Here is a 16,422-nt window from a genome sequence, read left to right as displayed (position 1 = left end):
GGGAAAAGCTGCAAGCAGATCTTAATGTGGTACAGATTGCAAGCAGATCCCAGCACGTGCATCTCTGTTCAACGCAGGACAGCTGAGCCCAGCAGCCACGTTAATACTTCTGTAAAAAAACAACAAAAGAAAAAACCTAAAAAACCCAGAAAATACAACAGAGAAAACAATTTCTCCTCACACAAAAACAGTAATCAATCAATTACTGACATTTTAATACGTTTTTTATAATAAAAACCAAAAATCTTATTTTACGCCTCAACCGAAGCTAGCAGCTTACGAGAGAGCACCAGAGGCCGGCTTAAGGCATTAGATCCCAGGAAATGGGCTGAGGAGCACAGGGCCGCTGAAGGACTAATGAACAACCACGGCTGAGTGCACAATACGTGAAGTAATTTTTACTAAAACACGTAAAAACAATTCGCAATAAGTGATAAACACAAATGAACAATAATAATACAATCAGATATAACACTATATGTCACTTATCTGTTCGTAGATCTCTGTCTCTCTCAGGTGGGTGAAAGGACAAATGGTGACGTTTCGAGTGTCAACAGTCTCTTTTATGCCCTTGTGGGTGGCGCACGATTGTGTCACTGGGACTACCTGCAGCTTTGGAATATCTATTCAGGTTAGATAGTATCAAAGGATTAATAAGCATGAGGTAATATTTACATTCATACTTGAAAAGGGAACAACTGCTACTCACGCTGGATTAAGACAAGCACCATACTTGTTTGATTGTTTAGTTCATGTCCAGTATTTGTTTTGGCCAACATCCTTTTTTGTTTGGTGTAAATTGTCTAAATGTTTTATTTGGTATTCAATAAATACACACTCGCAGTGCTTGTTTGTCTCTTCCTGGTCTGTGACATCACCACAAGCCATCCTAACACATATGGTGTCACACGTACGATGATAAAACCCTCCATGTACCCAGGCCAGGAGAACATGTTTTTGTGTGTGTTGTTTTTGAAAGGGGAGGAGTGGCCATCCCGGAAGCAAGCGAGGGAGGTGCTGCCTGACAGAGTGCCAGAGGACAAGGTCAGTGGGGACACCTATATCAGTGCTTTCAAGGCCTGAAGCTGGTGCCTCAAGGAGAAAAGGAGGGCCGGAAAGGAGGGCCACTTTGTGTTTAATTGGCCCCTGCCAGAGGAAGAAGAGGAAGAGAAATAGCTGCCGGATCGAGGGCCAAAGAGGAGGAGCAGCAGTCACCAAAAGAAAGGCAGCAAAATTAAACCGGAGACGAGTGAGATATGGGACTGGCTGGACCCTGGGGTGAACACAGGGGAAACCATCCTGATGGTGATCAACATGCTGTGGGCCAGAGATGTGGAGTAATTTTTATTATGTATTCTGCTTAGCGATACATGTATAAAAATGTGTTATTCTATGACCCGAGGGACCTTACAATACCTCCTGATATTTTTGTTGAAAAATATTGATGTTTGGGCAAATTACAAGACATTGTTTCACCGGAGTGATTGCAATGACAATATACAAGTTTATTCTCTGGGTCTTTATACGCAATAATGGACATTACTCTCAATTTATTTGCTCAAAATAAATATTTATGAATAAAATAATAGTTACTCATTATTATCAGTAATAAGGGGAAAAAAAAAGTACCTAACACATTTGGTTCATGAAATAGTACATGCTTATATCAACTTGTTTCTTGATATTTATAAATGTTGTAAGAACATATATTAAAATACATGAGCCTGAATAAATGTTCTAATATAATTATAAGTCAAATACTTAAACTTACAGTGTTTCGCTATTTTTTATTTGCTCTAAACAAGTTCCTGTGATGTTTAGTTTGTGCTGTAAACTGTCTCTGCCCTTTAGGCAACAAATACCCCTCAGTGATGTCACACGAAATAAAAAAAAGTATGATTGTGTTAACACAATCCTGGTCCTTAAAGGGTTAAATCAACTCTCAAGACCCACTTGTTTTCTCTTGCTTTTCATACTCTTTAAGCCGTATATATTATTAGCTGTTGTGTCTTTGCTACTTCTGACCTTTCATTGTGTCTTCTTTTGATTCTATATGACATACACATCCACAATGTTTTAGAATTTTCACATCCTAGCCTTGTATTTAATATATTATGCCCTGTATTTCACTCTATTATGCATTGTTCCTCACTATCTTGTAAAGCACTTTGTGATGGTGGTCCACTACGAAAGGCGCTATATAAAATAAAGATTGATTGATTGATTGATTGATTAGGCATGGTTTCAGAAATGATAGAAGTTACAGATTAGTAGAATTTGCAGAGAACAAACACCTGTTTGTCATGGATTCCTTTTTCCAGAAGAAACCTGATCACAAACTGACATGGAGAGGTCCTAATGGAGTGAAAAACAGGAAACATGCAATACAAGACGTCTCCATAATACATTCAGGATTTTAACGGTGAATTAGTAAAGAATACCACAGAAAGCAATCACAGCATGAAGGCCAAACAAAGATTAATAAATGGGAGAAAACATATCATGGCAATTAAAAGGGAAGATGGGACTATAGTTAGAAATATAGAAATGATTATAAAGAAGTTGAGGAATTTTATAGGAAGTTATACCTAGACAGCAACTGCCATAAAGATTGTGTAGGGGAAGATAATATTGACAGGAACGGTAGTTCCTCGTACAAGCTAGAAAAACTTGTTGGAAACTACCTAGAGTCTCTATACAGCTCCAAGAGTTTTGCTGTTTTCACCATGTTGCAGTGGCAAAACTAAATCACTTAGAATTACCATCTATACCCGTACCACAAGTCTGAAACATTTTTATATCAAATGTGAAAAAAAGATAAATACTTCTGATACACAATGTGACTTTGTGCTCACACTGCGTTGAAATACTGGTAAATGCTAATATAGTGTGTACACTCACTAGTGTTACAGCAAGGGTATTAACACTGCGCACCGTGCACCTAGTACCGTGGGCACCTTGTACACCGCGTAAAGTGCAATAACGTATGAGCACTAGCGTAGTACCAATTTACATGTGCACTGCCCTGTAAATTGGCACTTGCACTGTGCATCCCAAACGCTGTGCGCACCAAGTACCATACAGCACAGTGTGTTACCGCAATAGAGTGGTAGAGGTATTACCACGTGTGCACCACGTGCATTGTGCATACAGAGTACAGTGCACAACGAATACTGAGGGCACTAAGTGCAACACGTACCATGCAGTGTTATTGTGCACTACCGCTGAGGCACTGGGCACCATGTGCCGCTTACATTAAGCACCTGTGCACCGAGATATATCATGGGCTATGTGTGCACCGGGGAGGCCACTACGCAATGTGCCTACCTTAATCACGTGGTCAATACACAAACCTGGTCATCGCATAGTGTGTACCAGGTGGGGACGCAGGACCGAAGCCACGGTGGGCGAGTTTAAGCAGACAGTAAAACACAATAGAAAGATAGTAAAGTGAGAGAGTACACCGTTTGTTTATAAGGAATGACTCACCGAGGTGGGCAGGCCTGCGCGGCTGGCAGGGTCTACTCGACAGCAGGGATGTTGCAAGGCCTAGCCCCGACGAGGACATGTGTACTCTCAGGAAGAATAGACAGCCATTCACGGATGACTGCACAGGCAGTCGCTCACATACAATAGACAGATAAAAAGAGTGGTCTACCGCGCAAGCGGGGAGGCCGCTGAAAGACAGAAAGGCAAAAAGGACTTGGTCTCTTAAATCATTGATTCCAGGAAAGAGGCAAGCCGGCTTTGCAAAGGAAATACAACGACTCGAATCGACTCAAGAAGGTCTTTTCTATCAACACGCTCAGCTCAACACACAGGTCTTACCGTATCGTCTTGAGAGGGGAAAAAGAGGAGGATCTTCCTGTGAGTGATGGTTTTATTCTCTCATTAGGCAGGACAGAGTGTGTCATCCCAGGAAGGGGCCTTTTTTGGCAGCTCTGGTATAGAGAGCTCAGCAATACCTACCCGAAGGGCAGGAATATCCCATACCTGATGTAGTGGTGGTCGTCTTTGAATTGAAAGGGAACTAGCAGTTTTTCCCCATTGTGTTGCCGATTGCAGATGAAAAGACGTATTGTACATTCAGAAAGGAATACCATTTAATTGTCCTTATTAATCGCTTACCTTGATCCAAGTAAAAAAAAAAAAATCCCCAGCTATGACCAGCAAAGAAAATAGCCGACATAAAGAAATCAGAAGTAATTTAACTTAATTCAAAGACGTTTTCTCATTATTGTTCAAACTTTTCATATGATTCGTATCAAATTAGCTTAATATAGGGCTTATTTAAATCCAGATATCTCATAGGGAGCTCAAAGCAACCCACAAACACATTTGAGTACTAGTGTATGAACTATTAAGAGTGCAGAAAATATAAACCGTGTTCACAGCGCTGTGTGGTGCACAGCCATAGAACTGTATAAGAACAATAATCACAGATAGAAGAACACACACGCATGGGTGACGTTTCTCACATTTTCATATAGCACAAATGCAGCTCCACAATCGGGAATAATAATAATAATAATAATAATAATAATAATAATAATAATAATAATAATAATAATAATAAATGGGTCATTCTTCTTCATTGATTATATTCAAATTAATTCATGCATCATAAAGTATTAAGTAATTCCTATACAAAAGCACTTGTAAAAACATACTACATAGCATTTAAAGTAAAAAAGACAACATTATTTAAAGGTAAAATCAGCATTCTGCAATGTCCCTATTCATCTTTTTACTTTCTTTTAAGTTCTTTAGGAATATAATTCACTAAATCCTAATGTATTTTTAAAATACATCGTGTAACAATTTTTTTTTTTTTTTTGGTTCCTGGGTAGTAAGTGTTATTTCCTAATTGCTTATGCCTCAAAAGTATAGAAAATGGCTATTATTCCCCACAAACTTTGCTTTTGTGACCAGGACAGTGATATTTTGAAATTTACTTATTTTCCAGAACATTCCAGATAGATTCAGTGCTGAATAAACTTGGAGTAACTTCTAGAACTTTCTAGAACTTTCCAGTAATATAAATAGTAGTATAAATACAGGGGTCTTAAGCCCACCAGTTGAGTTTAGTTCCAGCTGCCTAAGTGGATACATATCTGCATTTTTCTGAGATGGCATCAAGAGGCTGCAAGCATCCGGCAGACACATTTTGCTATGTCTGCGGCCAATTTATTAAGACAAGAGCGAAAAAGTACCCCATGGAATCATCTGCTAAGATGTGTGAGGCCTACAAGGCATATTTCGGCATGCCTGTCGGGGATCAAGACAAACCCTGGGCACCTCATTTCACCTGCGAGCACTGCAAAAAAATCTCTGGAAGGTAAGATGGACAATTGTTGCTCGGAATTTTATGTTATAAAATTTGTTAACATTTTTAAAATTGTAAAAGTTTTTAATTTTAAAATGTTTTACAATTTTCAATGTTATTGAAAAAAATATATCATATATGAAAAATGTTGCGAGAATCTCTTACACATTAGTCATGGGTGAAATAAATACATTTTTCTAGGATGGTATAGAGGGGAAAAGACAGCCATGAAGTTTGCTATCCCAAGAATTTGGCGGGAACCCACTGACCACTCAAGCAACTGCTACTTCTGCATGGTGGACCCTTCCAAACGTTGGACTGGCAAGAATGCACCTGCTATCATGTATCCGGACCTTCCTTCATCCATCGCCCCGGTGCCACACTGCCATGAGCTCCCCGTACCCACTCCTCCGGAGAGAGAGCAGCCATCTTTAGAAGAGAGCAGCAAGTCAGAGAGCGAGGAAGACGTTGTAGATCCAGATGACAATTTCAGAGGTGGAGCTGAGGAGAGAAACCCATACTACCCCAACCAAAAAGACCTCAACGACTTGATTAGAGATCTTGGTCTCACCAAGTCCAATGCCGAGCTTTTGACGTCTAGGCTCAAGCAATGGAACTTGTTGGATGAAAGTGTGCAAGTCGCAGATCAGAGGAAGCGTCACCAACCTTTTTCCAGCTTCTTCACCCGTCAAGATGGGCTCTGCTTCTGCCACAATGTGACCAGTCTGTTCGAGGCAATCGGAATCGCCTGTAACCAGAATGAGTGGCGCCTCTTCATTGACAGCTCATCCAGGAGCCTCAAAGCTGTGCTGCTCCATAATGGTAACAAGTACCCGTCTCTTCCCCTGGCTCACTCGGTGCACCTCAAAGAGGATTACAACAGCATTAAGACCTTGCTGGACGCCTTGAAGTATGATGAGTATGGCTGGGAGGTCATAGGAGACTTCAAAATGGTGGCATTCCTGATGGGTCTCCAAGGCGGTTTTACCAAGTTTCCCTGCTATCTTTGCCTTTGGGACAGCAGGGACACCAAGGCACACTACCATAGGCGGGACTGGCCACAACGGACCGAGTTCTCTGTGGGGAGGAACAACGTCAAGTGGGAGCCACTGGTGGACCCCCGGATGGTGCTGATGCCACCACTGCACATCAAATTGGGCCTTATGAAACAATTTGTCAGAGCTCTAGATAAGGAGTCGGCAGCCTTCAAGTACCTTCAAGACTTCTTCCCTAAGCTGTCTGAGGCAAAGGTCAAAGCCGGTGTCTTCGTCGGACCACAGATAAAGAAGATCCTGGAGTGCAATGAATTCCCCAAGAAGCTCACTAGTAAGGAGAAAGCAACTTGGAACAGCTTTGTCGCAGTGGTTCGGGGCTTCCTGGGCAATCACAAGGCCGAAAACTATGTGGAGCTGGTTGAGACTCTGGTGAAGAACTACGGCACAATGGGCTGTAGGATGTCCCTTAAAGTCCATATCCTTGATGCTCATCTTGATAAATTCAAGGAGAACATGGGAGCGTACTCGGAGGAGCAAGGCAAGCACTTCCACCAGGATATACTGGACTTTGAACGCCTCTACCAAGGACAGTATAACGAGGAAATGATGGGAGACTACATTTGGGGGCTGATTCGTGAAAGTGATTTACAGTATAATCGTAAATGTCGAAAAACTACTCACTTCTAAATCTTTTGTAGTCATTTTTGTATTACTTTAGTATAAATACCTGTTAATTGGGATTCATATGTTTTTTTTTCTGACTTTATGTGAACGAAAAGACACAAATTCGCCCATTTTCTCATTGGAAATAGGTAAATTTCAAAATATCACTGTCCTGGTCACAAAAGCAAAGTTTGTGGGGAATAATAGCCATTTTCTATACTTTTGAGGCATAAGCAATTAGGAAATAACACTTACTACCCGGGAACAAAAATTGTGTTACATAGTGTTATAAACTAATAACTATTTGTAAATAGTATCCTTTGGTTGTATTATGATGTGTTTTATATGCTTGTAATCGAATTTTGTATAGAGAATAAACTGTGTATAAATATGTATGCTTCTCCAATTAATGTAACTAAAGTTATACTGAATAGGAGGTTTAAATGATAAATGTAAAATCCTTTGATAATCAAATAGGTGGATACATTCCATTTCTAAAACACCCTTTTTGTTTGACACGCAACTGTCTATCAAATACTGTGAACCAATGGAAGGACCGATAAGGACTTGTTTACAGTACAAGGGAATGCCTATACATCATGTTATTTAAACTCAAAACAAGAATTTTCTTTCAATGATGTTATCTTCAAAGCTGTCCTGGAGAAGATGGGCTCCTTCTGGAGCAATGAAAGCTTTTGCCTACAGACTTCACGGAGATGCTTCACTGTGCTGCTGCACATCGACTGTGGTATGAAGACTTTGCTTTAAACATCGAACCAACAGAATAAGTATCAAACTTATATTGTGTGGTTACTGAACTGAAGCCATGCCACTGATATCATCACAATACGTAAATGTGCGTCTATTCAACTAGATGCTGAAACTTTGTAAATGCGTACTTAGCCACTTGGAAGCTAGCGCATGTATACGTAATGTGTGACTGAACCGAACAATGCGTGTTGAACTACTAAGACTGCTTCACTAATGCAGAACTCTATGACCAGAGAGCACATCAAGTATTCAATTATGAACATTTTACAATGTATTTCTTTTTCTTGAAAGTTTTATTTTGTTTCTTACATATATACCATACATATGTTTTTAACTATGAAGCCTAACCTTTATTCTTCTTCCTTTGAGAATATGATTAAATGTAATAACAATTTGGACTGTTAGGTTTCTTTTTGTCTTTTTTGTCTTTGTTTATTATGGCTAATAATTACATTATGAGCTATAGTGGGTATTTTCTTTAATGGTAATTGGCAAGAACACAGTTGACATAAATCCTAAATGTACAACGTAAATATGCACAGCAGTTTAAAACTTTTGTGTGAATGACAAATGGCCAGCAGCGCATAGTTACATTAAAATAGAACAATTCCGTTGTTAAACGGTGAGGTACTGTATTCCTTTGAATTTAAGACACACTTGCTGCATGGCCATTGCTACACAGACAGACACTGAGCAAAAGCTTGTTACATTGAGGAAGAGAGCGTCAGCTCCATGAAGGCAAATACTACAGAACCCTTAACAAAACAGTGTTCGGGAAGGAATTGCCCAGCCAAGGCCATGTGAAAGCTGGGGCTCTGGGAGCCCCGAAGTAGGTTAGTTTAGGGGAGGTTGATCTGCGTGCCTGTGCACCAAATGCTCCATATCTGCCTCAGTATTGTTCAGTGATGACCCACTGTGACGGAAAGATGAGTTCTGGTGATGAATCTTCCTCCCGATCTGTGAGGGCGCTAAAGAACGGGAGGAGAAGTATCTGGAAGGGCTGGCCTGACAGTTCGTTTCTGGGTCAGGGAAGTGGGTCAGCCTGGAGGGAAGCGCGACTCTGTTGTAAGACCGTATTGATTTGAAAGGTAAACGAGAGGCAGCTGCAAGTAATAAGGCAGCTGCAACCGTTTATCTCGATATCATGCGGGATTACATATAGGGGCCAGGGTAACGCTGATCTTCTCCTTCGTTTGGGTTAAACGATTGGAGAGAGAGAAGGACTGAGAGAGGAGCTCTCAGAGTGGATTGTGTTCGTGTTTTGTATTGTTGTGTCTGTCCGTGTAACTGTCTGTTTTTGTATTCAGCACTAGACAGTTAACGCACATCTCCGGAGCTGTCGAAAGGAGAGCACTATCCGGAGCACCACTGCACTGAGCACCTGCACGTTTTCGATCACCCAGGACTGGTGACCATACCGTTGTTTCTGTTCAGGACTGTGTCCTTGTTTTCATTATCCCCATGCTTTACACATTGTTGTGTGTTGCCGGGGATTTATTATTTTTGACGGTCACCAGACCTGGAAAAGAGCAGTAAAGCACTTATTCACTGAATCACTGTTGTCTGTTCATCACTCCTGCACCGCATCACCGCGGCATCTGTTCCCCTTACCAACCACTTTGCCACACCCACCTATCTAACAAACTTGTTAAAAGCACATAACTATATGGCTCTTTGTGCTAGTAGACAGCAGTAAACTGTCTCAATATGCGTAACTAAGGTTGTATCTTTGTAAATGCATATTTATTTGATGTTTTATTTTTTCCTCAAATTGAGGTTAGGAAATTTGGTCTGCATCTTAAATTTGAGGAAATCTTAAATTAAGTCTGTTTTTATTTGTTACTGTATTCCCTCAGTTTGCAAATACCTCCACAATTCATTCACATACACCAATAATACAGCTACACTGTTTCTCATCACTAAATCCAACAGACGCATTGCATGTTTATTTTAATAACACAAATGTGCTTTTTGTGTTTAAAACAGCTTTTCTGTTAGGTATCTAAAGCCTATACAGAATCCAAAAACAATACAATGTAAATGCTTCTTTCTGTCTGTGTCTCTCTCTTTCTTTCTTTCTTTCTTTGGTGACTGCTATTTTGGCATTTTTTTGTGTGTTCATAATTACCTACTTAAACTCAGCAAGATCTATCTATCCCCGTTCAGAATTATTTGAATGCGTTCATTCATTTCGGGAGAAAAATCATTTACGTGTTTAAATTATAATCTGTTAGTTTAATTGTGTTAAACTTTTACTTGCACATGAAGTGCTGTGCACTCCTCCTGCCTAAATACAAATATACATTTTAAACACTCGTGTTACACAGACCCGTTTATATCCCGTGTACCAATGACTACACACAACATATAACAGATAATATACACAGGGGCGGGCACTTTGTCACAAGTACCCATTACCATACAAAAGCTTATTTTAAGCTAAAATAAATAAAAACAGCAAGATTGAAAAATTCTGCCTGTCAGGCAATACTACTCAGTTTTATAGCAAAATTGGACTAGAAAATGCAACCTATTTCTTGCAATTTATTTTTAGTTACAAAAAACTTCTTTGCATCACATAGGATGGAGACATAAAAATAAAATGTTAACATAATTTAATCAAAGAAACTACAAAAGCATATAGCAAAAGTGTACCATAAGCCATAGTACAGTATTTCAGGATAGATTTCAAAATGTTACATCTTTCAATTTTTGTCAGTTTCTCATTGGAAAACTTCTAGGAGTATGTAATTCGATGTTAACGTAACATTATTCAGCAGGTTTCATTTGACTTTATGAAGCAAAATTAGTTCATTCTGTAACGTTTCTCCTGTGTTTTTTTTGGGATTAGAGGTAGAAAAATTGTCTATGGGAATTACTATAGTCTATGGTCATTGTAATTAATGTGTCGACATAAGTTTTACAGGTTTACAAAGCTTGAAAATGTTGCTGAATTTGTCATTCAAGGTTGTTTTTAAAAAAATGTATTTTGTCTACTAGTTACTTTTTTTTTTTCCAGCTAACACAGACCATTTTAAATGACACTTGTTTCTTGCAAAATTTTGTTACAGTTTTAAAGATTGTTTCAATAGCAACTCCAGTGTTACAGTGTCCATTTTAAAGAGTTGCCTCCGTAGCTATAGACTACATGTTGAAAAGTTTCAGCCTTGGCTTTTGAGTGATGTTCTTGATGAACTATTAGAGACAGATGCTCTCCATTTAATAAAAATTTTGCACACTGTGTGTCTTCCTCCTGCCACGTGGTAATTATGGTAATTTACCACCGTTTAGTGAATGAGGCCCTTAGTATTGTAAATAGTCCCAAACGAGTGGATGACTAGGTCAAGTTCAAGAGATCTTGTCTTGTGAGTGCCTTCACAGAAACCCACACTGAAAGTATTCTCTGTGGCTTCTTTGTAGGTTAAATGTTTATTATTATTATTATTATTATTATTATTATTATTATTATTATTATTATTATTATTATTATTGCTCACCAAACAGGGGGAAAGTAAGGTGCCGCAAAAATTTACAAGAGCAATTGAAAGTGTACATAATTCTTTTTTGACTTTTAACAATTAAAAGGGAGTGACTTTCTGGTGTAAACAGGTTGCATTTGAGATCCAAAGAACATTAAAATAAAAGACATGCTGTACAACATTTATTTCAGCCCTTGTGCACAGGTAGAATAAAATAGATTTCACTTGAAACTAAATATACAGTACATTTGACCTCAACTTTATTTGACTGAATACTTGCATCATGCTTCACAGCCCCTATTTTACTGTCCTGACTTGTCTAAAAAAAAAAATAAACAAACATTTAACTCATTTTGCTTGGTAGGTGCTGTTTTGTTCACTCTCAAGTATTGGCATCTCTGAGTTTGCGAAACCAGCAGTTAAAGTTCACTTATTATTTGATATAAATTCTAATTTCAGGTGTAATCTGAATCTTAACTTCATTCAATTTGGGTTTCTGCGAAAAAAACAAACAAAAAAAAAAACACGGCAGTGGATCCCAGATTCCCGCCACTTTTCAGCTTTTTTTTAAATGTAATTTTTTTTACTTCTCACTTTCTCTGGCTGTAGCTCTAATTAGTAAACACAGGTAAATGTTGGGGGACTTCTCAAATCTAATTTACTTTAAAATGACTTGAGCTCCTCTATCGATAGATGGAATCCTATGAAAAATATGTAAAGTGAAATACTAGCTTTCTGCGCAGGGACAGATCAGAACAGGAATGAAAAATAGTTTGTTTACTTTTTTTACCTGGAAAAACTCACTAACATCAAATCCAAAGCCTGACTTCTATTATATGTAAATTTATGGAAACTATAATAAGATCCAAAAACAGTTAGCATGGCAAATTACATTTAATAGAGAAAAGTGTAAGCTACTGAACGCAGGCAATAAAAATGTGCATTATAAATATTATATGGGAGATACTGAAATTGAAGAAGGAATCTATGAAAAAGACCTAGGAGTTTGTGTTGACTCAGAAATATCTTCATCTGGACAATGTGGGGAAGCTATAAAAAAGGCCAACAAGATGCTCGGATATACTGTGAAAAATGTTGAATTTAAATCAAAGGAAGTAATGTTAAAACTGTACAATGCATTAGTAAGACCTCATCTTGAATATTTCATTCAGTTCTGGTCACCTCGTACAAAAATTACATTACTGCTCTAGAAAGAGTGCAAAGAAGAGCGACCAGAATTATTCCGGGTTTAAAAGGCATGTCATATGCAGACAGGCTAAAAGAATCAATTCAGTCTTGAACAAAGAAGAAATGCGGTGACCCGATTCAAGCATTCAAAATTCTAAAAGGTATTGACAATGTCGACCCAGGGGACTTTCTCAACCTGAAAAAAAGAAACAAGGACCAGGGGTCATAAATGGAGATTAGACAAAGGGGCATTCAGAACAGAAAGTAGGAGGCACTTTTTTACATAGAGAATTGTGAGGGTCTGGAACCAAATCCCCAGTAATGTTGTTGAAACTGACACCCTGGGATCCTTCAATAAGCTGGGATCAATAAACTACTAACAACCAAACAAGCAAGATGGGCTCTATGGCCTCCTCTCGTTTGTAAACTTTCTTATGCTCTTATTATACAGGAACAGTCTAGTTTCTAGCAGTTCAGCTCTTCAGTTATGTTCTGGTTCTCCCCAATTATTCAATTGTATTTATTTGTATAATAATGATATAAATCGGCTAAGAGCAAAAAGAGATTGCATGAGCATGAGAAACGTTCATTAAAATACATTTTGTATCTAAATTTAATGCCATGTTCAGGGAAAGTCTTGTTTTTAATAGATCCACATACTCCTCAATTATAGGTGGTTTGTCAGAACTCCAAACTGCTGCTAAAGGTTTTTCTTCAGCTTACACAATTACTTTCAGTTCTATATATTTTTAAAGCTATGGACAATAGTTTTGCATCACTCGATAGAATGACCTAATTTTGCTTCATAAAGTCAAATAAAATCTGCTGAAAAATGAGGAGCCCTGTACATTTAAATCTGTTTTCATTTTCGTTATTGTGTATTATCATTTTATATTATGATTTTGTATAGGTATTTATTTATTTATTTAAAAAGACGGCATGTGTGTGTGTTTGTGTGCATGTGTGTACATTCTGTCCGAGGCAAGGTTTGGCAACTCGTCCAGCCAGTAATTCAAAAACCTGTGCAAAATGCAGCCGGGGGATAATCACCTAATTGGTAGCTGGTTAATCCCCTGGCTAAGTATATAAATCCTGCAGCTCGCTGCACTGGGAGGCATATCGTGGAGTGCTTTGGAGTGACAGAGAGAGAGAGAAAGCGAGCGAGGAAGAAAAGAAAACAAACCAAGATTTACTACAGTGAAGTCATTCGACCAGCCTGTCCACTACCTTTATTTTTGTAATCCATTTTGTTTAATTTTTTGTTTATTAAAAATGGCACCAGCGCCATTTTGCCCTGCAATGCCTGTCCACGTTTGTGTTCCTGTGACTCTGGTCTGACGTCACCCCTTGGTACCCTGTGACACATGGTGTCAGTTGTGGGATCATCATCGCCTCCGGATTCAGGCCACAAATTTTTTGTGTTTTTTGAGGAAGAGGAAAAAAGATGGGAGGAAGAGGAGGAAAGGGGAAGGAGAAGCAGCAGCAGCTGTAGCAACCGCAGCAGCAGAAGAGGTGGTGGACCCGGGCTCCAATTTGGTCTGGACCCCTTAACCGGGCCCCCATGTGCAGAGCCTTTAGTGAGTTTGGGCACGTTTGGGAGGACTGCCCCTAGACGACCCCCAATATGAGGAGGCCTGGAATCAGAGCCTGGTTGGGGATGCAGCAGAGAGAGTTCTGGGTGAGAGACCAGACCCAGCCAAAACCCAAGGGAGGATCCCGAACAACCACAGTCCAAGCCTGTCCCAGCAGAGGAAGATCTCCTGCTGGTCCAGCCACAGCCACTGGAGGAGAGCAGCTGGGGAGCCTTCCTCCGCACTATAGGGGTGACACAGGAGTGCTACCTCTGTGGGGAGTGGGGGCACTTTCCACTCAACTGGCCCCTCCCACTAGATTCCTGCTGTGCCCATCCTCACCGGCAGAGGGAGAATACCTGCTGTTTCTGCCACCTCCACCAACAGCGGACGAGCCCGAGCGTCCAGCGTCCAGTGCCTAGAGGGGAGGAGCCCAAGTGTCCTGCACCCGATTGGGAGGAGCCCGAACGTCCTGTGCCCCAGTGGGAGGAGACGAGCATCCATCGCCCAAGAGGGGGGTGTCAGAGCGTCCACAGCACAAGAAGGACTCCCCAGGTTTACAGCCTCAGTCTCCACCAGCAGAGGGAAAATGCCAGCTACGTCCACCTTCATCGACGTGGGAGGACTACCGGTCGATTCCACCTCCACCAGCAGAGGGAGATTACCTGCTGGTTTTGTTTCTAGCTCCATGGGAGGACAGCTTGCCACTCCCACCTCCACCAGCAGAGGGCGAATACCTCCTAGTGGTAGCTCCATTGCTGTTGGAGGACTTCCCGTCGCTCCTACCTCCACCAGCAGAGGGGGCCTGCTGGTGTTGCCTCCAAACCTGGGGGAAGATGACTTGCATCTTCCCCCTCCTCCAGCAGAGGGAGAATGCCTGCTGGTGGTGCCTCCATCACCTTGGGAGGACCACCGGTTGCTCCCACCTCCACTAGCAGATGGAGAAGCCCTGCCACTGTCTCCAACGCTAGAGGAAGAGGAAGGGCCGTATCCACCAGCAGAGGGAGATTGCCTGCTGCTGTTGCCTCCAACCCCGGGATAGGACAAATTGCCTCCCCTACCTCCATCAGCAGAGGGCGATTACCTGCAGGTAGCGTCTCCACCGCCGTGGGAGAACTACCCGTTGCTCCCACCTCCACCAGCAGAGAGAGCATGACTACTGGCATAACCCGCACCAGCAGAGGGAGGATGCCTGCTGGTCTGACCACCTTCACTCCCATCACCGCCACCACTATCACCCTCAGCATGAGCTGCCTCTGCCTCCACCTCTGCCAGCAGAGGATGCATACCTGCTGACTTCCCGCCCACCAGCCAAGGAAGAATGCATGCTCGTGGTACCTCCACACACGTGGGAGGGCTGTATGCCGCTCCCAACCCCACCAGCAGAGGTGATGGTGATGCTTTCACCTTCATCTCCAACACAAGGAGAGTAGCAGGAGCTGCTTCTACCTCCAGTCCCACCAGCAAAGAGAGGATGCCTGCTGGTCTCACCACCTTCATCATCTTCCCCACTGTCACCTCTATCACCTCCATTACCTTCACCTCCATCACCACCACCTTCACTACCCCCATGGTCATGAGGAGAGGAGCGGAGCAGGAGCTGCCTCTGCATCAACCTCGCCTCCGGAGGGACCACAACGGCCCTGCCGTACATCGCCTGGGGATGCCGGTCAGCCATCACCCGGGAATGTCAGTTTGACGCCCAGAGAAGCCTGCGCGTCCCCGCCCGGGGATGCCATGTCCGGATCGTTTGGGGCTGCTGCCTGGCTTGCGTCCTTCTGGGTCGCTGCCAGACTTGCTTCACCCGGGGTCGCTACCGGTCTTGCTTTGCCTTGGGTCGCTACCAGTCTTGCTTTGCCTGGGATCGCAGGCCGCAGGAAGCACCGGGGCCAGCACCTCAGAAAAGGGGACTGCTGGCTACAAAGGAGGGGGCAGAGGTCAGGAGACCAACTCTCCCCGCTGCAGTGAGGCCAGACTCCCACCAGAGGGTACTGCCAGCCACAAAGAAGAGAGGGAAGGTCAGACCAGTTCCCCCTACTACAGTCCAGCTGGAACCCTGGAAGAGGGAGCTTCCAGCTAGGAAGACATGGGGGGAGCAACATTTTGCCCTGCAATAACTGTCCGTGTTTTTTTTCCTGTGTCTCTGGTAGACTTTAACAATATGTTTGTGTAGTTTCTTTAATTACATAATGTTAAAGAAAAGATCTAAATTACATTCATATAGTTTTTTTTTTTTTTTTTTTTTGTTTGTTTGTTTTTTAAACTGTCAAAATCCTAAAATTCTAGGTGATGCAAAACCTTTGGCCATACTAGCTGCATATAGGTCATTTGCAACTTTTGTAAATGTAACAGGGCAGAGGCAAGGCACAAACCACAATGCACACCGCCAGAGTCTTAAACTAATTATAACTAACAAATTCATTTCATAA

The sequence above is a fragment of the Polyodon spathula genome, chromosome 7 (assembly GCF_017654505.1).
Source record: "Polyodon spathula isolate WHYD16114869_AA chromosome 7, ASM1765450v1, whole genome shotgun sequence".
In the NCBI taxonomy this organism is placed as follows: domain Eukaryota; kingdom Metazoa; phylum Chordata; class Actinopteri; order Acipenseriformes; family Polyodontidae; genus Polyodon; species Polyodon spathula.
Note: the sequence above shows the minus strand (reverse complement) of the source record.